This window comes from Polistes canadensis, unplaced genomic scaffold (genome assembly GCF_001313835.1).
Source record: "Polistes canadensis isolate GaletaPanama2010 unplaced genomic scaffold, ASM131383v1 scaffold_5, whole genome shotgun sequence".
In the NCBI taxonomy this organism is placed as follows: domain Eukaryota; kingdom Metazoa; phylum Arthropoda; class Insecta; order Hymenoptera; family Vespidae; genus Polistes; species Polistes canadensis.
The window spans coordinates 1,106,118-1,132,352 of NW_014569552.1; the positions used below are offsets into that span (position 1 = coordinate 1,106,118).

At 36.0% G+C, this 26,235-nt stretch overlaps 1 protein-coding gene across 2 annotated transcripts in view; it reads right to left on the reverse strand.

The window, feature by feature from the left end:
* LOC106788304 (MKL/myocardin-like protein 1) overlaps window positions 1-26,235 on the reverse strand; it is a 177,813-nt gene that overhangs the window by 122,348 nt on the left and 29,230 nt on the right. The window lies entirely within an intron of this gene.

The window sequence follows — 26,235 nt, forward strand, 5'->3', positions numbered from 1 at the left end:
TGGACGTTGGCGCCAGCTTTTCCTATCGGCCATTTAATCTATTCTCTTTTAGCTTTGGACAAGGAAAGAACTTTGGCAACGATTCACTCGTTAGAATATAAATATTTTAAAGACCGAAATTCTCTCTTTCTATACCTCGTTCCTAACCGTACGAGATACACGCGTCAACTGTCGAAGGACACGACGAACATTTCACGTAACTATTCACTCTATGTTTTGTTTATTTATCTCTTATACGTCTCTCGTATCTAATTCTTGGAACAAGGAGATCACAATTGAATAAACCGAACGGCTATACCAGCCAGCCGCCGACATATGTAAGTCAAATCGGTCACTGTGGCAATTTACTCTATTTATTTACTAATTAGATTTTTATTTTTACACAATATTATATAAATCCCCAATTATCACTTGTAATCAAATAATACAAAAAGTATTAAAGATGAATTGATCGAAGTATTCAAATATTGTTCGCTATGTAATTTATACAAAATATTATCAAGTAATAAAAATGTGCATGAAAATGAATCAATCCAAATATAGAAATCTCTATTACTATGTAAATTATAAAAATTATATTTTATTAAAAATCAAAATTATTTTATCACTGGAATCGAATAGTAAAAAATGTAAATGAATGTTTGAAAGAAAAAAAAAGAAAGTACTATTGTAACTCAGATCGAATGGTAAAAAGAAAAAGAAAAAGAAAAAGAAACAATCGATTTGGGTATTGAAATTCCTAGTTTAAAAATGCGCAAAAAAGAATAAAGTCGAAGTAAAGAAAGAGAGTTTAAACTCGAAGGAGCTCTTGCGATTATCTTCGAAGCGAGCTGATGTATGTAGGATAGACGGGTTCCTTGGTGCAGTGATAGTCGCGGTGAATCAGCCTCCTTCGCTGCAGAGTTACGTAATCAGGTGAACACGGCGTGCACACACAATATCTTCGTCGGATATCACTTTGTAGTCCGGCCGCGAAGAGTCTGCTTTGCCCTATCTGATTTCTTTCTTTCTTTCTTTCTTTCTTTCTTTCTTTCTTTCTTACTCTCTTTCTATCTTTTTCTTTTTCTCTCTTGATGCCTTTGTGAAGGAGAATATATAAGGGGAGTGTACACGCACAAGAGAAATAAACTTTCCTCAGGTTCCTTTTTCCTTCTCTTCTTCTCATACTCTTTCAACTTTACCAACAAGCTCTACTACATACAACTTTTTTTCTCTTATTTTATTTCCTTTTCTTTTCTTCTTATATCGATTGATCTCGCATATTAATAATATCGACGTATCTATCGATAATACACATATGAAAACACATTTTAATATATACAAACATTTTCCTTCCTTCCCCACCCCATCCTTTCTTTATATACAATTATTTTTGTTTGTATTCGTTAGAATCTTCGCGTACGATTCTAAGGATGAACGATAGAAAAGGGATTTTAACGATCGATGAGAGAGATATTTATATATAAAAAAAAAAAAAAAAATAATAAAAAATAACAAAGAATAAAAAAATTTCGTCGAAGAACACGATATACATATCAAGAAGTTTTCTTACCATCCTCTGTGGCACCCATTACTCTCGGCGCCTATCGCCGATCGATCTTTAACGTCGAATGAAATGCGCGCGCGCGCGCCATTCTGTCTGTATATAATTCTGTCCGCGTGAAAAATGAATTCGTACGATGTTTCGATTTGCATAAGAGCCTGATTTCCGCACGATATTCGATTTCGTTTGCGTCCGAGAATGATGTCTGCTTTTTTATCTCCCTCTTTTCTTTTCTTTTCTTTTCTTTGCCTTTTTTTTATTTTATTTTACTTTATTTTCTTCGAGACCGTACATCGACGATCCCTGAGATCTTATTAGCCAAAGAAAAGAAACGAACGAAATGAGATAGGTAGTATTATATACGGTGCATTAAAAAGAAGAAAAAAAGAAATGGAAAAGGATTCAAGGCTCGTTGAGTTGTACGTTGCTCGTTAACCTGTCGATCCAAAATAAGATCATTAGCAAATGTCGATTCAAAAAAAATGTATCGAAAAAAAAAAAACAAAATAAAAAGAAAGTAAAAAAGCTAATTCGACATATCTATTGAACAATTTGAAAAGAATGAAAAAAAAGAAAAAGGGCAGAGCATCTTTTTGAGATTTCTGACCTTAAACACTAGGTTTACCGATATTTTTCTACGGACACTCCGTTAAGTAAAGGAAAATATATATTTTGTGGATTAATAAAATGGATGGGTGATCCCATTCGGAAAAATAAAACCGTATGTTGTTGATTCCGGAGAGACGATAAAAAACTTTGGAAATATGGGATAAATGTGATAAGGTGTTCGTAGAGAAGTAATTCGAACACGTAAAAAAATACAATATAAAAGTATTTTGTTAATATACATAAATATCGTAGAAAATTTGAAAATCAAACAACTGGAGAGATTAGACAACTATATATGTTTATTTTAAAAAATTGACCCAAGTCCATTATTTTTTCTTTTTATCCAGCAAAATGTTTCTTATGACAGTTAATAACAACAAATTACATAGTACATATTACTACAGTTAACAACAAACAACTGACAAATCGACTTAGTCCAGTTATAAAATAAACGGTTCATATATTACATTACATAATTCATTCAATCGATCAAATTCATCAAAAATCTGTTGGCAACAAAAAATAATAGTCACGATTTTGTCGTCAATTATTCCACGTGAGGTATGCTACTTAGGATCCTCCCTAATCCTGTGTAAAAAAAAAACTGCGATGCACGCGTACGAGTTTGAAACCGAAAGAAAAAATGTTGGTAATAAAGAGAGAAAAAGAGAGAGAGAGAGAGAGGAAGAGAGAGGAAGAGGGAGAGGTGACAGAGGAGAAGAATTTGCGTCTCAGAAATTCGTTCGATTATGATCTCAAAGGAAGATATTACCTCGTGTCCGCGGATTCGCTGGTTCTGCCAGCGCGTAACACGGTGTACGCTCGTTTTCTCATAAATCAAAGTCGTCGCTCGAGCGTTACAACGTTATCCGCGAGAGCAGAGTAAGTAGGAGTGCTCTCGTCGTAAGGAGAGAAGGTAAAACGGGGGAAAAGGAGGAGGATGAGAAGGAGGAGGAGGACGAGGACGACGAGAGGCTACGCGGAGGATGTTGGGAGAGTGAAAGAGAGAGAGAGAGAGAGAGAGAGAGAGAGAGAGAGAGAGAGAGAGAATGACCCGACTGTCTTCGAACTTAACACAACGCGAGCCCGCATGCTCTCACCGATGCTGCCGTTCTTACTTACACCAATCTCTCTCCTCCTTCTCCTCCTCCTCCTCCTTCTCCACCTCTTTCTCATCCTGACTCTCCTACATACTACATATACACAAACGTAGCAAGTTAACCGCTAAAAGAATCACTGACAAACGCACGACGTCTGGCAACCGCGATTTCTACGCGAACCTGTAAGAAAAAAATATAAAATAAAAGGATACGTAAAATGTATTCCTGAATGATTTTGCGTGTTTCTTACTCATTCGAGGACTTTTATTAGACGCAAGAACGGTGTTTAGATTATTTTTCAATACTCTTTCTTATTCTTTTTCTTCTTTTAATGTTAATGTTACCTTTAATGGTGTTATTTATTTATATTATGATTTCTATTCGAAAGTGTGTAAAAAAAGAAAGAGAGAAAGTCAAAGATGCAAACTGACTTCTGAACGATTTTACGTGTTTTGTCTGTTTTTTTACTTATTTAGGGTAGCAGATACTTTTGATTCGATAGTAAAATTCTATACCTTATTGGTTACTAGAATTTTTATTTGTTCGCATATTCATTGTAATCCGTTATTTATTTATATCACGGTTTTTAAACAAACGCATACAAATAGAATGAAAGAGAAAGAAAAATGGCACAAACTTTTGTTCTTAATTGATTTCGAGAATATTTTTTTTTTTTTTTCGATGCAACAACACTTGCTAGATCTTTGTTTATTTTTCTTTTCTTATATACCAATGTTTAATACCTTTATCGTGTTATTTATTTACGGTGATCGTTAGAGATTAAATCTTACGAAATATCCACCTCTTCCTACGAAGAAACCAACGATGAAAACGGAAGATTACGCGATACGCGGCTGAAAACGCACAACCTTGCGTTCGAAATCGATGTCTCTAATTGGCGATATAACTATATATCTATAGCTCGGTAAAAGGGAAAACGATTCGAGGTCGATCCGTGGGTAGAGGTAGGTTCCATGCTGATGCTACCTTCGTCTTGCTCTTTCGCGTAGGAGTAAGGATGACGTCACTCGACCAGCTGGTTCTTCCCAAGAGAAGGCTAAAAACCACCGTTCTTATCAAGTACACATCGATATTATTGTCAACACCGATTTTTATAATGAATCTTCATATCTGTAGTTATCTACTACCCTATATCGTTTCTACCCTACCGTTACCATCTTTGCAATTTCTTTGCAAAGTTTTGGTTAATATTTTTTATACTAAAAGTAAATAAATTTTTAAAAAATTTATATTAAATTAAAGTACACTCTTTTGTCTAAGCGTAGAATACTATATCGAGTTATAAATCGATTTGCAAAGGCTTAGAAAATGTCCGAGAATGCAATATTGCAAATTGTGCATCTTTGCAATTTCTTTGAAAAGTTTTGGCAAATACTTTTTATACTAAAAGTGAATTAATTTTCAAAAAATTTATATTAAATTAAAGTACACTCTTTTATCTGAGCGTAGAATACCATATTGAGTTATAAATTTAGCATGTAAAGTTCAGAAAATGTCAGAGAATGCACTGCTGTAAATTTTTCCTACTTTGCCATTTCTTTAAAAAGTTTTAGCAAATATTTTTTATACTTAGAGCAAGCGGATCCTAATGATTTTTATATTAAATTAAAGTGCACTTTTTTGTCTACACATAGAGTATCTTTTCGCATTATAAAACAATCTGCAAAGGTTCAAAAAATGGCAAAGAAAAATTAGCGTATCAGGCATTGTTCACATTGCCTAAGGCCAGGCATTGTTAGCATTGCCGGGGGAGGTTTGGAACCTAGGCCGGTAATGTTAACAATGCCTGGCCATCAGGCATTGTTCACATTGCCTAAACTGCTAATTTTTCTTTGCCATTTTTTGAACCTTTGCAGATTGTTTTATACCGCGAAAAGATACTCTATATGTAGACAAACGTGTGCACTTTAATTTAATATAAAAATCATTAAGATCTGCTTGCTCTAAGTATAAAAAATATTTGCCGAAACATTTTAAAGAAATGGCAAAGTAGGAAAAATTTGCAGCATCGCATTCTTTGCCATTTTATGAACCTTTGCAAATCGATTTATAGCTCGAAAAGATACTCTACGCGTAGACAAAAGAGTGGTCTGTAATTTAATATAAAAATCATTAAAATCTATTTGCTAAAAGTATAGAAAATATTGACCGAAACTTTTCAAAGAAATTGCAAAGATTCACAATTTACAGCATTGCATTCTCTGACATTTCCTGTACTTTACATGCTAAATTTATAACTCGATATGGTATTCTATGCGTAGACAAAAGAGTGTACTTTAATTTAATATAAAAATCATTAAAATCCATTGGCTAAAAGTATAAAATATATTTGCCAAAACTTTTCAAAGAAATTGCAAAGATTCACAATTTACAGCATTGCATTCTCTGACATTTTATGAACCTTTGCAGATTGATTTATAACTCAAAGGTGTATTCTACGTGTAGATAAAAGAGTGTACTTTAATTTAATATAAACAGCATTTATATCTATTCACTTTTAGTATAAAAAATATTTACCAAAACTTTGGTAAATATGACTGATCCGGCAATGACTGATTTCCGGCTTCGACGGTAACATATATATTACAAAAATTCAATAAGATTGCGCTAGAGTAAACAAAAGAGAAAAAAAAAATTATGAAAATAAAAAAATAAAAAAGTACAAATGAAAGAGTAAAGAAACAAGGATGACAAAGAAGAAATGTCGTAAGGTGTCGGAGATAATAATTCGAAAGACAAGTTGTTAGATCTAAGGTATTATTTAGTCGAGAACAAGTTCGCACTTTGGTAGACAGCATTGATGGTGTCTCGGGAGTCATTACGAGGTGTAAATGATGGCAGGACTCTCTTCCACGAGACGCGGATGGCAAAGAAAACATAAACAACAACGAGACGAAAGAAAAAGAAAAAGATAAAGAGTAAAGAGAAAGAGAAAGAGAAGTTGTCGTAAATGAGACGCAGTTGCACGCGAAAGGATCGTCTCTAGGTCACTGCCCAACGAAAGTTACGTCAGGTTTGGATATGGTAATACCGCATTCCAGGCACCGACACCTTCGTGTCCGAGCATGCTCCGTTCTATCCTTTTCTCTCTCTCTCTCTCTCTTTCTTTCTTTCTCTTTCTTTTTCTCTCGTTCTTTCCCATCGAGTCGAGGCGAGAGAACCTTAGAATACCTGCGGTTATCTCGAAAACCTACCATTATATCAGCTGTTTTGGTCGTCCGACGGTATCTCATTAATATCGTCCCCTTTAATAACAGTAATCGATGTAATCTTAGCTAACTTCCGATTACATCGAAATTTTCCTCTTTTAGAAAAGGGAACACGCGCGGGCGATAGGACTGAAAAATTTATAAATGATTTATAGAAAAGTATGCCAAGTTCGAAGGTTGAAGGTTCGTGTTTCTTTTAAAGAAATGATGTTATATTTAAATGACTAGATAATTGAACCATGGTAATTAGATTTTAGAAAGATTAGAAATGTTAAATGATTTTATATGGATTAAAACAGTAATGCGATCTAATAAGATGGTCATATGATTTATAAAGGATCTCTGAAGTAATTGTATCTCCATTATCAATCAATCAATATCTTTTTGTAAAACAATATTTTAGGATTATTCAACTTTTTGATTGATATAAATTTCATTGGAAAAAAAAAAAATTAATCTTAAAAAGGAGTAATCGTTTAAAACGCATTATAAGATGTAAAAAAGAACCAACAAGGTACCCCACTTACAAAAATAATAATTGTATTTTTATTATATCTTGTATATATAGATGCAAAATACTCTTGTGAAACCAACTTTTGATTATTTAAGTAAAATTATATTTCTTTAAGAATTTTAATAAAATAGAGTTTTGTGTATAAGGAATTTTCAATTATTTCAAATTTACAGTAAAAGCGCGTGTACGAATATTCACGTGATTCATTGAATATGACAAAAAAAAGATCGCATGACGATCCATGGACGTGAAATGATTCGATTGGGTTAAGAAGAGGAAGAAGAAGATATAGACAAATCATCACACATCTTTCTCTAAAGTTTATATACGATTTAAAATAGTTTACCTGTATCTAATAAGAAAGTTCGAAGAGGATCGTCATCTTTGAACGGTGAAAGAAGAAAATCTTTCGCAAGAAACGATTTCGGAAGCGTGTCTTCGTTGTTTGATTGTGTAAGAAGAAGAGAACAGTTAAGAAAGAAGAAGACTAAGAAATGTGACAAAATGTTTCTTTGTAAAAAGCTCGTTATTTTCTATCTCGGATAGGATATAAAACGTAGTTGGGATCGTGACGCAGATAAAATGTTCTTCGAATAATACGACTTTCCAACTCTGTGTGTGTGTGTGTATGTGTGTGTAGTTGAAGTGCGCTAAGTTTAATACTGATAACCAAGTGCAACTCAAACTTTCCTTAGAGACGCAATTTTCGAGATAGTCTTTCAATTGAAACGATAAGCCTAGTAGAAGAGTGGTGTCGTATCTAAAAACGTCACGGACGTTTCCTTATATCCGACGATACGATGGGGGGGCCCTTTTCTTGAAAGCATTGATATTTCAAGAAAAAGAGCGAGTCCTTGAAATCCTTCGAATAAGTTAGAAACGTTTTCTCTATCGTTTTCTCGTCTCCCTGTTTCTACTTCACTTCCGGTGATAATCCTTTAACGAGAATCCTTCCAACATAAGATATCGTTGAATTTTTTTCTAAATTTTAAAGGGAAAGAAAAGAAAAAAAAAAAAGAAACAACACAAATTATTAATTCGTTCGCATTTTCTCGTTTAAAAAAGAAAAAAGGGCTCTAGCACGGGGTCCGAGCGCAGGATGAATTGGTTTTTTTTCGAAAGTGTCCGATGGTGGTATAGTTGGTGGCCTTCGCGAATACTCGTAAAGAGCAATCGATAAGGTCGGTAGCTAATTGCAACCGAGTTACATCAGCTTTATATCTCAAATTAAACTAATAACCAGCGAAAGCGGCCTCGCCAAAAATGGCGTGCGAATGAAAGCGTAAGCCGACAAAAGGCCGGCTTCAATCGACACGCGCGTTGTATTTCGGCTGAGAACTTAACCACCACCACTCGAAAGAAAGAAAGAAAGAAAGAGATAAAGATATAGAACGGGGGGAGAAAAAAGATGAATGAAAAAAAATGAACTTAACAGGTAACAGTTAGTTGGTCTATCAACGAAATCAACTTTTAACGACGATTCTTACGTAAGAAAGTAAAAATTAGATAATCATCGTGAGGAAGCACGAAATTATTAAAATTCGTAGGCGTAACCAATGTTGAGGTTCATTTGATGAAACATTAAAATGAAATACCCGACCGAGGCTTCCTTTCTTACGCGAGAAATCGATCGATCGATCGTTCGTACGATCGATCGATCGATTGATATCACTGGGTATAATTATATTCGTTGAAGGAGTCCGTTTGTGTAAATCAACTTGCTTGTTCATTCGTGTTGCCGCACACCGTGTACCGTTCATACGGTGAAATAAAGATCTTCCAGAGATAACAGGCCGAAGATAATGGAGATGAGAAAGGTAATATGTGAGAAGATCAAATTGGGAACGACTCGACCCATAAAAATCTCTTTCCGTTAACATATATCCAAACTAATCGTTTTACGTATTGAATATTGAAGCGTCGAAATATTAAAGAAAAATTTTTTTAGAACGATATATAAATTATAAGAATTAATCAATTATACAGATATTTTATAAAATTTAATTACGTTACTTTATTTTATCGCGATAACATTTGAATCGATACGTTTTGACTTATCGTACTTTTCTTTTGCTGGAAATTATTTTAAATCGTTCGATCGGATCGACACGATTTATATTTACTTTGCCGTAACGAGTCGATCAATTATTTTATTTTGTAGATCATCGATCAATAAAGATCTTTCTTTGCTCGCTATCGTTTTTCTGTTCTCTTTATTCTCATTCTTTGTTTTGTTAACCTCGTTTCAGGTGTTCACGATCACGGAGGATCAGATAAAACGAGAACAAACGCGTTAATGATTCGTCAGTGGGATGTTACGTTATTACCGAGTGTATATGCTCGGACTTGTAAAAGACGACGTTTTACAACCTTCTTCCTTCGTTGTAAATTTAACATTTTTCGCGCTTGGCTGCTCCCGCGAGGAATATAATTACATACTAAACTAATTACACGCTTCGTGAGTTATCTCTCGCGTCAACACCATAGGAACATTAAATTAACTCAAAATAAAACTCGTGTAAACGACGATGATGCAACGATTTGATTTTCGATAATTCAACTCGAACAAACATTTCTTTTTTTCTTTTTTTTTGTTTTTTTTTTTTTTTTTTTTTTTTATTTCTTTCTACGAATTAGATTCGAAACTAATCGAACAGAAAGATTTATCTCTATCGTTGATCTCTTTGCCTAAGAAATTCCGTAAGGAAATATTTTAAATAAGCCGTAGTTTGAAAGCAACTCAATTATTACGTTTCAACTTGTCGAACATCAAAGGCGCGAACGTGTAAGATAAGAGAAATGATTTACGTTAAACGCATATTTGCGTAAAACTAATTAGCGCAATTGCGTTGCATCCGGATTGAGCGGTGGTTATAGATTGATCTCTGTTCTCCTTCGAGAAAATGAGGGATGTGAAATTTACTTGAAGATTTAAGAATAAGAATAAGAAGAAGAAGACTCGAGAAGAACGTTCTCCAAATTCGATCTTATCGAACGAGCATGTTTCGATGAAGATGCACCAGCCCATACTTCAAAAACAACATTTTCACCCGCCATCGATATTATTTATCTCTCTCACTTATTTTTTATTCCTTTTTCTCTATCTCTATCTATCTTTTTCTCTTTTACTCGGTCGTTCGTTCTCGCAACCGATTCGTTGATCGCAATTCGTGTGCCAATGATATTTACGATGAAAGCTTGCCGTAACTCGCGAGTATCGATTCGTAAATGGTCGAAATTGAGAAGGGGTGGGGTGGGGTGGGGGGGGGGGGGGGGGGGGGGAGACGCTCGATTAAACTTAAGCTTTTGTCGGCTTAACATCGGCTTGCTGTTAGCAATACCGATTCCATCCTCGAAAGAATTAAGGGCGATAATAACGAAGGTAAAGTGTACGCGCAAGTTGTACACGGTAAGAAGAACACGTCGATCGAGTTTTGATTAATCGAAAACTGGCCGCCACCGATTCGACGCTAATTTGTCTTGTCGAGGTTGCTTCGAAAAATTCGAAGATTATTAATAGCCTCGAAAGGAGTTCAAAAAAAATTACGATACGATACGATACGAATGTGTGATCCTTTCGAGAACTTGCATTTATATATATTTATATACTCATAAGCTTGGTGCGTGTGATGGGGGGGGGGGGATATTCATATATTTATTTCTTAAGATAAATAAATAAAATATACACCTATCAAAGAATTTATTCACGCATATTTGATACGCGTTGTCGCATATGCGAGTTCGCGAATAACGTTTAACGTCTCTTGTCCCCCCCCCCATTTTCGAGAATCGAGAATTTCAAATCATCCGGACTGTTTACAGTTTCGTCCGATAAGTTTTCGCACTTTCCGCGAGGAATATCGACGATGCTTACGAACGAGTATATGCAACCAACTATTCAACGAGATACCGATAATCCACGTGGGGGTTCTAACTACGGGGACATGGTTTAGTGAAGTAAAATAGTAAAATACAGCTGACAGAAATTTTTATTCTCCGTTTTATGACTCTCAAAAGTTATCAAACTCGAAGTAAGAGACAGAGAGAGAGAGAGAGAGAAGAAAATCGAACTATACGGGCACGATTTCTTCTGCGGACATTTAAATCGTGACAAACGTCAACAACCCACGCACGCGTATCCCCGAGATATCCCTCCACCCTTTTTTCTCTTCTTCTTTTTTTCCCCTTTTTTTTTTGTTTTTTTTTTTTTTGTTTATCTCTCTTTCCAGCAATTTAGAAACGCGAATAAACTCCCCCCATTTACAATCCTACGGATAAAACATAAATTTTAAAGTTCGCGCGCGGGCATCCCGCAAGGATGACGACACGATACGCGGGGGCGTTCCATTCGTAAATCTAATCCTTTTATTTTATTTATATTACACTACTGGCCGTAACGGGAACCTTTTGTACGACCATACATACACCGCTTATCTTCAACAAGAAATTCACGTTACGCGTGAAGTTCGTTTTTAACGAGACAATAAGGTATCTTAAAAAAGGGAGACAAGTGTTATTACGAAGTGCAAAAGTATCTAGTAAATCCCCCTCCTTTTTCTTTTTTTTTTTATTCCCTCCTCCTATAATATTACAATTTCAATTATAAAAAATAAAGAGAGAGAGAGAGAGAGAGAGAGAGATTTCCTTTTTGGAATCATCAAATAATATAATAAACGTAAACGGTGTATGGTGTACAATTTTATTCTATCGCTTGAAATATATTTCTCTTGGTTTTTATTTTACATTTTACACTTTTTATGATTTTTCTTTTTTTTCCTTCTTTTTTTTTTTAATTGATTACTCATGTCAATTCGAAATGGTTTTAAATAAAAAAGAATTAAATCGCGAGGTATTATATTTTGAAGAAAAAAGATTTAATGATATATCCAACTGTAAAAGAAAAGCCATTTATTTCTTTTTATTGAAGCTAGACAAAAATTGTAGAAAAGAAAAAAAAAGAAATGGTAAACGGTTCAAGATGTACTATGAATTAATGATCATGTTATCGTTTCGAATATTTCCTTTGAACTTATAGACATAATTAAAAATATCTTTAAAGTTTATGACATGTTTAATAAACACGTGAGCGTTCTTTTACGTTCATACGTTACCGCAAGTTGTACAAAAAATGTTAAATAAATAGAATTTAACATTTAAATGACGTTCGAATAAAATTAATATTTGTAAAAGAAGAAAACATGACCTTGAAAGAAAAAAAAAGAATAAATTACCCAAGACAATATATTTTTCATCAAATCAAAAATAACGTATACACATATTTCAAATAATAAAGTTATTAGAGATACACCTAGTATATTTATACTTACTTAACTATAGAAATAGTTTGAAATAATAGTAAAAGAACAAGAAGAAAAAGAAGAAGAAGAAGAAATGGAAGGAAGCGAGTTGCGATTGCGGCAAGTTGCGTGACAAATCTTAACTCCCGTTGATGACTAATCGGTGTTCGCTAATTACCAGTAAAGTTTCCTAATTAATTAGTCAGCCTTTAAAACAAGCAGAAAGAGCAAACTTCGGTCGGATTAGTCCACCCTTGGAAATAATCGCCTACTCTACGAGTTCCGATAATTGGCCTTGCCGATTTCGAGTCCGTTGACCAATGTCGGATAATTACTAATTATTACTAATTATGTAAACCGCTTGGTAGCTCCCTGTAAATCGTTGAGAGTCGGCCGATAGCTCGGGGGTTGTGCGGAGGTAGTAGGGTCGGTGTTCTTCTTCATCCTTCATCCTTCTTCTTCTTCTTCTTAATCGAAACTCACGCCTACTACCGGGGAACACAGTGTTATTCGAGTGTAGGAGAACATTTAAAAGGAACCTTGCCCGAGGCATTTTCGGAGGGACCGAGATAAATAATTATCCTACCTTCCGACGACTCGACTCGATTCTTCTCAACGGGAGAACAACAATTAACGCCACATCGAAACCTTTTTAGTCCGATAAATCAATGAAAACGTTTTCAAAACGAGATCGAGTTATTAGAAGGAATATAAAATAAAAAAGATAAAATTAGACAGGATGAATAACGAACGGTAGCAATGATTACGCTTAATTGAATTAAAAGCCAGTTTTCTTCATACGGTGTATGCACTACTACTACCATCATCATCATCATCATCATTACTATCACCACCATCACCACCACCACTACCACCTACGCGTATCTCAGATATCTGCTACGTAATGTTTTCAAGATAAAACCCGACAGGTAACGTTATCTGATCGGAATCAAGTAATAAGTGTTGCCCGTGCGTATCCGATCGTATGTGCGAATAGCTTTCGACAGAGCGTGCCTTCGTGAAACGATTCGATCGGATAATGAATCGGTCTATCCAACCATCGCTAGAGAAACTAAAGAAGAAAAGGAATTTTGTCGTAAATAAATAAGCCTTTCCGAGAATCGGCATCTCGTTATCGCGAAGCAATAATATTCACGGGTCGAATTTAATCTTGCGTTGCTTTAGAAAAAGACAAAAAGATAAAAAAAAAAAAAGAAGAAGAAGAAGAAGATGAGAAGGGGAAAAGATGGAAGAAGAAAAAGAAGAAGAAGTGGAGGGAAGGAAAAGGCATCCGCAAAGATTAAAACATTATCCTAATAGAATGAGACCTGAATTACGATCTTAATTTCACGTTGAGATCCCGATGTTCGATAAGTAACGGCCATCTTTATATTCGAGAGAGCCCCGAGGCGTGGGTCCTTCTCGTCGTTGTCGTTGTAAGGGCCGAGAAAGAGAAAGAGAGAGAGAGAGAGAGAGAGAGAGAGCAAAGAATCTTGCTTCGAATCTATAACGACGACCGGTCGTACAAATTTCTTTGACTTTGGCCTTAATGCTTCGGATCCGATCGACTCCGGTAGCGGGACCGATAAAGACGGAATAAGAAAAGAAAAGAAAAGGAAAGGAAAAGAGAAAGAAAAATAAAATTAAAAGGATAAAGATAAGAAGAGAAAGAAAGGTATAACGATCGTTATCGAATCCGTGGAATCGAATCGAGTCGAATCGAACGAATAAGAAAAGTTGAGAAAAGATCTCAGTGGAAAGAACATTCAATGGACCACGTTATCGTATCCCGAATAGTCTTAATAAATTACTGAACTTTTTTTTACAACGCTTACACATTGTTATCGATAGAATTTGATCAGAACCGAAACGAGGAAAACAAATTTGGAATATAAACGGAAATAGGTGTTACTCAAAATACAAATGAAACATTGAAATGATAATAATAATAATAATATATAATAATATGCTTGGTAAGAGAAATGTGTATATAGTATCTATAAAAAAAAAAAAGAAAAAATTAAAAAAAAAAAACACGAGAATATATAAATAGATAATGTGTAATATATACGAAGAGGTAAAAAAAAATCGGAATGCAATAGAAAACCGATATTCCTATAAAGACGGACTCGACGAAAAAGGAAAACTTAACCGAAGATCGAAGCACATAGAATGGCATAAAAGCGGAGAGATGAGATTGAAGAGAAAAGAAAAAGAGAAAGAGAGAAGGGGCGTGTGGGGTGTGGGGTTGTTGTTGGGGGAATGCAAAGAGAGTCGATTTTTCTTCTTATCTTCTCTTAACCGAGCAAAGAGAGAAATAGAAAGAGAAACAGAGAGAGTGTGAGCGAATAAGTGAGTGAGTGAGTGAGTGAAAGAGAAAAAGGGAGGGCAAGTAAGGGTAAGATTTTTCGTTGGTAAGGAAAGAGTTGGCCGATTGGATGTGCGGTCGAACGTAGCAGGCTTAGTTTCTGCAGGAGCTTCGCAAAAGGGGGGCTGTTATCTCGGCGGCGGCATAAGGACAGGGGCTTAAATCTCGGCGGTATCTCCTCCTCGTGGCGGTAACAAGTTTCAATTCCTACCAATTCTACGGCCATACATCACTCCTTGGTAGATACAATGGTGACTTCGGCCCGGACTCGGGCCACGGTCTCGACGCTCTCTCTCTCTCTCTATCTCACTCTCTCTTTCTCTCTCTTGCTCTCTCTTTCTCTCTCTCTCTCTCTCCACCATCCACGCAAACGATAAATATCTTATTGTAAGCGAGAAAGAAGTGCGCGCACACACAGTCTGGACATTGGATGCACTCGCACTCTAACCATTCGATATCGAAAGCTCGAAGAACCTTTGAAATAACTGGAGAGGAAGGACCGATCCGATGAAGGGCGGTTGCTGTAGTATCTTCTTATACACAAGCCGCTGCTTTGATCCTGATTTCCTTACGAAGAAACGTTTCTCTTTCTTCCGGAACGAAGGAATGTCTTAACTCTCTTGCTCTCTTTTTTTCTTCCCCTTCCTTCCCCCCCCCCATCTTTTTATCTTTCTCGCGTGAAACAAAATCGTCGAAATTTTTGTATTAAGATGATAATATGTGAAAGATTAACGTATTAATTGGCTTAGGATCATATTTTTCATATTTGGAAATTGTTTATTTTGTAATTTATACTTTTTTAGAGAGAGAGAGAGAGAGAGGGAGAGAGAGAGAGAGAGAGAGAATTGGGGTTTAACGTTTAATTGGATATTTGAAATATAAAAAATATGTCGTTGTAATATATAAATTAAGAGAAATAATAATAATAATAATAATAACTGGGATTTAATTAATTTAATTACGAAAATATTTCAAGATCAAATAAATTAACAATTAAAATTAATAATTTAATGATGAGAGGGTGAAGAAAGGGGGATAAGATATGGGTTACCAATATTTATTTAAAGATTTTCAAATAGCGTAAAGATTATACACGCCGACGATTTCGAATGTGTTAAATGATTCTCATTAAAACTCTATGATAATAATTTCATTAATCGGAGACGATATATTAACAATAAACCTCCTTTATAATCGTGCTACGATAAAATCATATTAATTTTCAATTTTATTTAATTCAATATATGTCGAGAGAAAGAGAAAGAGAGAGAGAGAGAAAAAATGAACATTATCGCAATCATAAAATTCCAAAATACTTGGATAAGCGATACCAGTCATCGTTTGCAGATTATTAAACCACTATATGCAAATAGGTTAATTAATAATATTATACTGTGCTTGATCGTTAATCTTACATGAATTCAGTTTATATACATGTGTATATGAAAAGAAAGAGTCTCTCCTTTGGGAGACAGAAATTTCTCACGAAAACGGTTCGCGATTTCTCGTTGACCGTGGAAAGGCCGAAAATTACTTGATCGGATCCGTTCGATGAATCAACGTGCGGGAGACCGTGGCTGATCGTTGGTCATCGTCGAACGTCGTCCACCGAACAGGAGGAAGCGAAATTTTATCCTCGTTCTTGAATACAGAAGAAGAAGAAGAAGAAGAAGGTGAAGATGAAGAAGAAGAAGAATAAGAAGAAGAGATAACTAGCTTCCGTGTGTTCGATCGAGAAAGGACGATCGATCTTTCACTTGTACACTCTTTCCCTCGTGGGATCCTTGATGGGCTTTTTAAACGCGTACTGTAACGAAGGAGCCTAACGAATCGCAAAGTATAGTTATTAAAAGGTAACGTTGTATTACCTCGTACCACCTACATAGAGTGTACGAAAGAAAGAATGAGAGAAAAAGGAAGATACGGGTAAAAGCCAGAGGCGATTTTCGATTTCGCGAGAGAAACCCTCTCTCGTACTCTCGAGAGTTGCTTTATACGTGCCATCGTAAATTCCATCGGGAGAGACTTTCCTTTGAAAAATCGTTTCGGTCTTCTTCTGCGATTATAAATACACCAAATCAATTTCGCTTCGGAAGGATGAAAAGAAAGAAGAGAAAAAAAAAAAAAAAAAAAAAAAAAAAAAAAAAAAAAAAAAGAAAGAAGATAAAAAGATAAAAAAAAAAAACGAAAGAAAGAAAAAAGGTGTAAGGGGGAGGGGGCGGGGGTTGAAGACGAGGGGGAAAGAGAGAAACACAGTTTTTTAATGGGTCGAACGCACCAATGGCGAGTAATTAGTCAGAGTAATTAGCTTCGTTTAGAGATAGTTACGGGCGATACGTTTGTCGAAGGAGGAACGAATCGGCGGTGGAGGAAGATCAAGATCGCGAGTTGCACTCACTCCTTGCCGCACGAATGGCGAGGAGGAATATCGACGTCTCGATCTTTGCGAGCAGAGAGCGATAAATCGATGGTACCTCCCCCTTTGCACTCTCTTTATATTTTTTATCTTTTTCTTTTCTTTTTTTTTTTTTTTATTTTTCTCTTGCTAACGCACGCCGGCTAACATGTACGCACTCACTCACTCACTCACTCACGTACGCACGCACGCACGTAACCCATGTACATACATTACGAAAACACACGCGTAACACATATGTATATACAGAGAGAAGAAGCCGGGCCCGATAAATAATCGATACACTTATCGAAACGATTACAACTTGATGCTTATCCTCGGTCGAACGCATCTGGCGGCACGTTCGACCCTTAAAGGTTCTTTCTCGCGCGAAAGAAAACGAACGGAAGATTTTGATAAAAGTATTTTTAAAAAAAGAAAGAAATAAAACAAAAATATATATAACAAACTCGTCATCGTTTCGAGGATAAAAATTATAAGATAAAGGATACACAAAAAGTAAAAGAAAAAAAACAATTTAAACAAAAATAAAAAGAGAATCAACGCGCGCGAGTAGAAGGGTCGTGTGCGTGCGTTGTATAGAATAATACGTTTTATGATGCGGGTCGTAGAAAAAAAAAAAAAAAGAAATATCTCGCTAGAAAAATTTCGATGCCATTCATCGACGCCGCGCGTACTTTGGGAAATAAAATAATAGAAAAAAAAAAAATAAAAGAAATTGCAAAAAGAAGGGAGAGAGAATCATCAACCATCGGAAAGAGAAATTTTTGTGTGAAACGAAAATAGAGGATAAGAACGGGGAGGAGGAGGTGGCGGTATTTTTTTCTTCTTTTTTTTTTTTTAATTCTTCTGCTTAGAAGAATTCGGTGGGCGGTTTTTTGAACGAGTTGAAGTTGTAGATCGGTAGAGGGAGAGAATACGGATTAAAAACGCGTTCGGAGGCGGCGTGGAAGCTACGACGGTGGAACACTTTATTTTCGAGCGCTCGTAAATATTCGTTCATAATGCTTCTTCCAGCGAGCAACGATCTGTTATACTTTCGGATTGCCAGTTCGCTCTACCGCTCTCGTAGTATATTATACCTATGGTGCTCCCGACTGTAAGTTCCGGCGAACAATACGTAGGATAATCACGTACATGTGGAGCGTACTACACAAGCAGAACGAAAGCAACCAAGGAAGAAAGAAAGAAAGAAAGAAATAAATAAATAAAGAAAAAGAAAAAGAAAAAGAGAAAGAGAGAAAGAAAAGAAGGCCGTGTGTGATGTCCTTAAAGCTTACCATGCCTATCTCCGATCTCTCTCATATGCATATCGGTATGCAATACTCGAGGAGAGCACGTGTGCCCGTTGCTCTGGCCTGCTACTGCTACAGTTCGTACCAACATCGGTTTAACAAAGCGACCATAAACGAAGTACCGAGCCGGTGTAGTCAAACCGACAATTCCAGAACGATAACATCGCTACCTTCTTATATATTTATAGACTTTAACCCACCCCCGTTACTCTCTTTCTTTTTATCTTTCTTTTGGTCCACGTTACGGGGTGGTAAATATTACCGGCGACAGGAGTACATACACCGTTTATCCGGAATCCATAGGATTAAGTAATAAGAAGAGCCCATTCTCGATGATTTCACGGCTCGTTTAACTGAAGTCGTTATCCACGTCGAGTTTCTTCTATCGAGTTTAAAATCGCGAATAAAGATCGTGCCGTATGATAAATAAGTACTGAGAAAATTAAGCTTTCATAGAAAAGCAGATGGCCCGAATTTGTTGCAGGACGTAAAGAAATTTTGAAATGAAGCTAAACTTTAACGCGAACATTACGTAACAACAATTTTAACCAAAACTCTCTTTCCATCTTTTTAACATTCTCCAGGCATTACCGCGGCTAGCCTCCTATTTTGTATGATTCTCAATTGTTTAAAAAAATAAAGCACCCTCCGAGAATCGCGATAGGTTCTCGCGCGAGAACGTTTGTTTGATGATTTTTGTTGCCGTCGGCCTAAACGCTTATTCGACACACCAAACAACCCACCCACCCACTCACGTTCCAACCCTCTGACAGGAATCTATTGATAATGCCAATTCTTCCAATGTTTTTTAAAACTTTCAAACCGTCTTAATATTTACGATTATGTAATTCTTCCTTATATTATATCATCAAAACAATTTTATTCGTGAACGTTTTAACAGACGAAACCAACAAATCGAATCTTATCAATTATTCTTCCAAAATACAAAAATATAATATTCAAATTATACAAACCAATTGTGTGCGTGTGTCTTTAATTAAAGAAAAAAAGTTTATTTAAATAGATTTAAAGTTAATTAAACAAGAAACAAATGGGTCTTAACTCGTTAGTAATTTGATTCATTAAATATTGTAAGATACCGTTATAAACCAATTAACTTTAAATCAGTTTAACCGCACAATTATCGACACTCTCAATAGATGAAGGAAGAAAGAAAAAAAAAAAGGTAAAACGACAAAGAGAAAGAGAAAGAGAAAATCAAGCAGAAAAAATCAAACGACCTCTCCGGTTCGCTAAGAAGAAAAATAAGGAAAAATAAGAATAAGAAGAAGAGAATCGATGCGGTTGGTCCCGATTCCTTTGGTCGAGTGTTAAATCGTTAAAGAGAGCGGTAATTCTCATCGGGTCGAGGTGCCTACGAAAAAATCATTCCGCGCATAGTCGTTCCACTGCTTTTCGAGTCTTGGCTGGCTACCGCCTTTCCTCGTAAACGCAAGAAAAGCCACGAAGAATCGATTCCCCGGAACGGATCGCTTTCGAGAGATCGATGCGCTCGTTCGTTCAAGAAAGACGGATAAATGGAAAGAGAGAGAAAGAGAGAGAGGTGGAAGAAAGAAGTCGAGTGAGAAAGAAGCAACAAGTTTACAGAGTAAACACAATTCGACGCACGTAGAACGGTTTACGAGCCGGTGATCTTCACGTCTTCGATCTTTCTATATCTATCTATCTATCTATCTATCTATCTATCTATCTATCTATCTATCTATCTTTCTCTCTCTTTTCCATTCTATTTGCATATCTATCCTCTTCTCTCTTTTGATAACTCACGTACAAACGTATATACTTACGAAGTACTACCGTTCCTCCTCTTCCCCCTCATCGCGAAGCATCGAAAACGCGTGGCATGTATGTAATTGAACGTCGTTTAAGATTTCAGCAAAATGTAGAAGATAAGAGAACTCGTTGCCAAGGCAAACGAAATTGAGAACCCGAGAGAAGTGAGAGGGGGAGGGATAGATTATTATGCACCGTTGGTTAAAACGAAGACTGCGAATAAGAGAGAAAGAGCACACAATCTAGGTTACTAAATATTTGTGGAAAAAATGGTGATCACGGTATATATATATATATATGTATATTATATATCAAGTAGTTTGACATTAGACACGCGTACAAGTCACATTTAACAAGCCACTAAACATCAAAAACGTATATATATATATACATTTAACAACCGATCGAAAGAGACAGTAGGATGCGTAATAAAGTTTTAACGTTAGATAGGAATTGGTGAAACGCAAGCGAGCACTTATGTCTAGCGTAATAAACGGTTCGCATAATCGAGAGTAAATTTAATATAACGTTTATGCACCGAGGGAAGATTATTACGATGAAATAATGTGTTGGTAGGATTTTATGAATTAACTCTATGTATTTTCTAAGCAAGAGTTTGTGAGTAGGTAGGTTATTGTAGTAGTAGTAGTAGTAATAGTAATAGTGGTATCTCTGGGTAGATCATAAAACTATGATAAAATAATAGGAGAAGCGAGAGAAGGCGGAGCTCAATATCGCACCCGTAATCTTAATCGTCGTTGAATTTCTCTAGTTCGTAATTATGGCGCGAATTAACGACGGAACTCAGGTTTCCGTGTGCCTCTGGGTTGGTACACAACCTAACGTTTGATGGGAGCATGGGAAACGACCTCCGCGTTCAAATCACTATTATGCTACCGTTCTACTAACTCACACAAAACTCTCTTATTCATCTCTTTTTCTCTTTCTTTCCAACATAAGATCGTCACGTGCAGCCAGGTGTTACGGAACGACGCCCACGCAACGTTCTGCACGTGCACTAAAGCTAATACGAGAGAAAAGAAACGTAACAAGCAAAGAGAATCGGAAGTCTTATTTTCCTATCAAATTATGACCAGCTGAGTTTAGATCTTATCTACTCTTTTTTTTTTGTTTGGTCTTTTTTTTTTTCGTAAACGAATATGTGCGTATAATGACGATAAAAAGTTTCAACGAAATTTCGGAAAATTAGTGTAAATTAATTTTTTTTATCATACATATAGGAAAATAATTGGATAAACTTATTCGAGTAGAAAAATTTGATTAAGATTTATTAAAAATTGGCTACACGTCTTGCTCGTCAAAATTTAATCAACGTTTTTCGTGTATAAATATTCGTGCAACTTATCTTTTTTGTTTCTATTTTCCAGTTTGCAAATGTTTTCATGTATTTTTTAAAACGTTTCACAAATTTTCTCTTAGACAAGATGAAATCTATAATCTTTGCATAAATGTGTAATACAATTGCAGTACGTGTAACTGAACTTTCAGCTGGCAGTGTAAATTTATCTAGCAATATCTAATGTTGTAAATCAATTTATCATGATATTAAATAAATTTTATTAACCTGACACGAGTCTCTTACTAACACTTTATCGACCACTCATAAGAGAAGTTAAACACGAGTTCTTCGCCATTTTTTTATAAAAATTCAAAATCAATGTTTCAATTTTATTTCACAGTATTCTCTTCTTGAAGGTATGAAACGTTCACGAATAAAATATTTTACGCGTACATCGAATAATAAATGTATTCCCTTCCCCTCCCATAAAAAAGACAAAAAAAAGAAAGTAAAAAGAAAAAAATAGAGGAGTATTAAAAAAAAACTGTAAATCGGATTAATCGATTAGCGGTAAATAAAGTGTTAACAACAAACTTTCACCCGAGCGAAGCTTATTTTTTTTCCTCGAATGTGGAGATACATATAAGAAAAAAAAAAAGAGGTGCGGTAAGTTTTTGCGAATTAATTCGAGAGTAATCGATTGCATAAAAGATCGTTCGAAGTCGTTCGAAGTATTCAAGTTTGCTGAAGTACTCGCGTTTAAACTGTACCGTTTTCTTCTTCGACTCGTAACAATGGAAAAAAAAACATAGCGAGAAAAATAATCGTAGATACGTAATAGTTAGAACGGAGTGGTAAATCTCCACAAATCGTTTCTCATCGTTCTCCAAGATACCACACACACCGGATTCGAAAAAAACTCGTTCGAAAGCACCTTCCGCGAATAAACGGACCGTACTCGGAGAGTAAGAAAGTAAGTAAAGTAAAACAAAGTAAAGTGAAGTAAAGTGAAGTAAAGTGAAGTAAAATGAAGTAAGTAAAGTAAAGTAAAGTGACTCTGATGCTGTCGAGTGAGGTGAAAGAAGAAGAAGAAGAAGAAGAGGAAAAAGAAGGAAGAAGGGGAAAAAGGAGGTGATGGTGGTGGGGTAGAAGGGAGAAGGGAGGAGGAAGGTGAAAGAAAATAATGGTGAATAAACGCTTGAGCCCACGCGAAATAAATGCGGCTCGTGACGTCATGGGAAAAATCATTTAAACAAGACAGAAGGAAACTCGCTAAAAAGAAACGGCCTTAAACAGCGAGAGGAAGTCAGGGGTGGTAGAAAATAAAAGAGGAAATAGAAAAGAAAAAGGGGAAAGAGTAAGAGAAGGGAGAAAACACACTCGACACTGTAGTACATTACTGTTATTGTACTCTACTGTATCATATGACTATTATATATCTTGTTATTATATGTATACGTTAACATTATACGTCGCGAACAAGAGCTACCATACTACCAGGGATAGTGGCAAAAAATATTTTATTAACCCATACTACGCATAATAATGCATGTCTAATGCGAGTAAGTAAAACGCACTCGCGGCTACAGGGACGGCGGATTCATCTTTCGTGTTTGTAAATCTTTTGCGGTCTTCATTCATACACGTGTGTGTTGTGTATATAATACAATTCGTGCACATTTTGGTATCCTGAACTTTGGATAGAAATACAAAATTAATTGATATTAATATTTCCAAAATAATATGTTCAGATATGTATAATAAAAATTGTCAAAACTAGTATTAAAAAAATTATTTAAATTATATGAATACACAAATGTGCGCGAGCTAATACTTATAGAATACATTATACACATTTAGACGTATCGCAAAAAATAATAATTTTCCCAAATTTTTGATCGTCTTACAATTAATTGACAAAGAGATCTTTCGTATGAAAATAAAATTGATTCAAAAAAAAAAAAAGAAAAAAGTAAAAATTATTTTCGTTCGATGGAAAAAAAATAGTTTAAGAAACGTAGAAAATTCGATAAAGTATTATTTTATTATTCGAAAAGAGATTTGAAATATAGAACCCCGTCCCTGAGCTCGAGTTCACCGTAGACACGTGCGTATTTCCTCAGGTACGAAACGAATACGTGTTCTCTTAGGCACGAAGCGTTTTATGATTATTCGCGTGCCTGAGCCGTAACTTAATCGTGAATCTTCTTAACCGATCGAAATGAGCAACGAGAGAACTAAAAAAGGAAATTGTAGTACGACGCGAATTTTCTCTCCCTCTCTCTCTCTCTCTCTCTATTTTTTTTGTTTTCAATTCACATTAAATCATAAATAGATACAATCAGAGAATACACAAGTAGGTATAAGCGTAAATAAGAGGAAACACTTGTTTTACGATATCGTTAAAAAAGTGATTGAAAACAAAACGAAAAACCATAAATAACAAAACTCTCACAACGATATTAACGATTCTTCATTTTCTCGAATTACACGAAATTTTTCTAATACTCTTTTGCTGATGATTTCTCGTATATACGTTCGTTCTTCTCCTCTTCCTCCCCTAATTTTATATAATCACGAAACGAAGGAACGTTTCTTGCACTATCTAGTGCCAAGAAGCCGATCGACCGGCTCGAGAAGCTATTTCACTTATGCGAACGAGACAGACAGACAGACATACAGACAGACAGAGAAAGAAAGAAAGAAAGAAAGAAATAAAGAGAGAGACAGAGAGAGAGAGAGAGAGAGAGAGAGAGAGAGAGAGAGAGAAAGAGAGAGAGAGAGAGAGAGAGAGNAGACAGACAGACATACAGACAGACAGAGAAAGAAAGAAAGAAAGAAAGAAATAAAGAGAGAGACAGAGAGAGAGAGAGAGAGAGAGAGAGAGAGAGAGAGAGAAAGAGAGAGAGAGAGAGAGAGAGAGAGAGAGAGAGAGAGAGAGAAACAGAAGGGAGGATTCTTCCTTTAACCCGCCGACAGATGCGAACGTAGCTGTCGTCCCGAAGGCCCGTTTTCGATCAGCATTTTAACGGCCGAATTATTGAAATAAAGCATCCTCGGGTGCGGCGAACCTCGCGCCTATTTGTAGCAGGAAATCCCAATCTCTCTCTCTCTCTCTCCCCCTTTCCCTTCCGATACTCTTTCAATCGAAATCGAATCGTTTGGTTTTCTCGCAGCGGTTGTTGTTCGTTGGGAGGAGGAGGAGGAGGAGGAGGAGGAGGAGGACTGTTCGCAATCGCGCCTTTGTATTTCTTACGAGATCTCTCTCGCGAAAAGATCGTTCGTTGAGATCGAGGGAGAACGAGGATACACTTGGTGGAACTCTTTGACGAACGATCGACGTGCTCGATCTTTCGGAGATCTCGCAAGTTTTTATACACTTTCTCTTGGATTCCCTGCCATCCGATTTCATTCCATTCGTATCCCCCAATACAATTTCGACTTTGCATGTATCTCTCGCGCGAATCAACGAAACGAATTTTCGGGAACGTTTGAATGGTACGAAACACGTCCGCGAGAAAATTCCAATGTTGAATTTGTGAATTCGAAGATGAAGAGCGGACGGAATGGGGGAAGAAAAAGAGATGAAAGAAGAAAATAAGTGGAAGAAGAAAAAGAAGAAGAAGAGGAAGAGGGGGAGGAAGAGGGGGAGGAGGGAGAACGTCCAAAGCGGTGCTCGTTAGCGATTATTATGAGCGCAGCTGAATCACCGTCGTCGTTATACATCGAAAGCTGCTTCACGCACTGGCTACGGGAAGTTTACGATCGGCAGGGATCGAACAATGAGAAAGAAAAAGAGAGAAATAGAGGAAGAGAAAGAGAAGAGTCCGGAGCTCGTAAGATACGGCGGTAATAAGTCGGGCGGAGTTCATTAAGTGCATTGTTGTATCCGATGCAAACTCGTCCCCCTATCCCAACCCCCCCTCTTGCCCCCTTTGCCTCTCCACCCTTCCAGCTTCGCTCCCTCATCCCTCCATTACTTTATTCTTTTCATCTTCCTACCCCCTCCTCGATTGACTATCCTTTACGTTCCTTTTTCTTCTTCTTCTTCTTCTTCTTCGCGAACACTCTCTCTCTCTTTCCTCCCTTAGTATTTTTGTAATTCTTTTTCCTCCTCTCACTTTTTCACGACAATCCATCCTCTTATCCGACGCGTTTAAAACGCTCGAACAAATTCCGAAAGGATCGAACGTTGTTCCAATCGAATTAACCGATCCCTAAAGAAATCGTTTGTGACGCAAATCCTTCTTTATCTGCCGATATTGTAAATGTTCCTCAGTCGGTAAGAAGGCATATCTCGTACGTAACGTGGGTTCTTATTATAGTATTTGCATTTTCTTTTTTTTTCTTTTTTTTTTATCAATGTTTATCGTTCGTTCAAAAATTTGATAACCAAACAAAAATTGACCAACCTTATTCAGTGTTTTTATAATGATGTCTGATCGTTTATTATGTTTTCTTTTTTTACAACTGCAATTAAAAATAACAACGGTTTTTCCAAAACGAATTTTTCAAAAAAAAAAAAGAGAGAAAACAAAGTAATTAAAAATTTATATTATTTGGAAAAATGAATTTGAAGAAATAATATTTTACAGGTGTATAGTAATATGGTCAGGCTTTAACAAACAAACAAAATGTTTGACCAGTCACAGCTTAAAAAAAAACAAAGTATAATTATTTTAAAGATCAAAAATAAATAAAAATTTGAATGTTCTGGCAAACGAAATTATTATTAAAAAAAAAAAAAAAAAAAAAACCGAAAACAATTT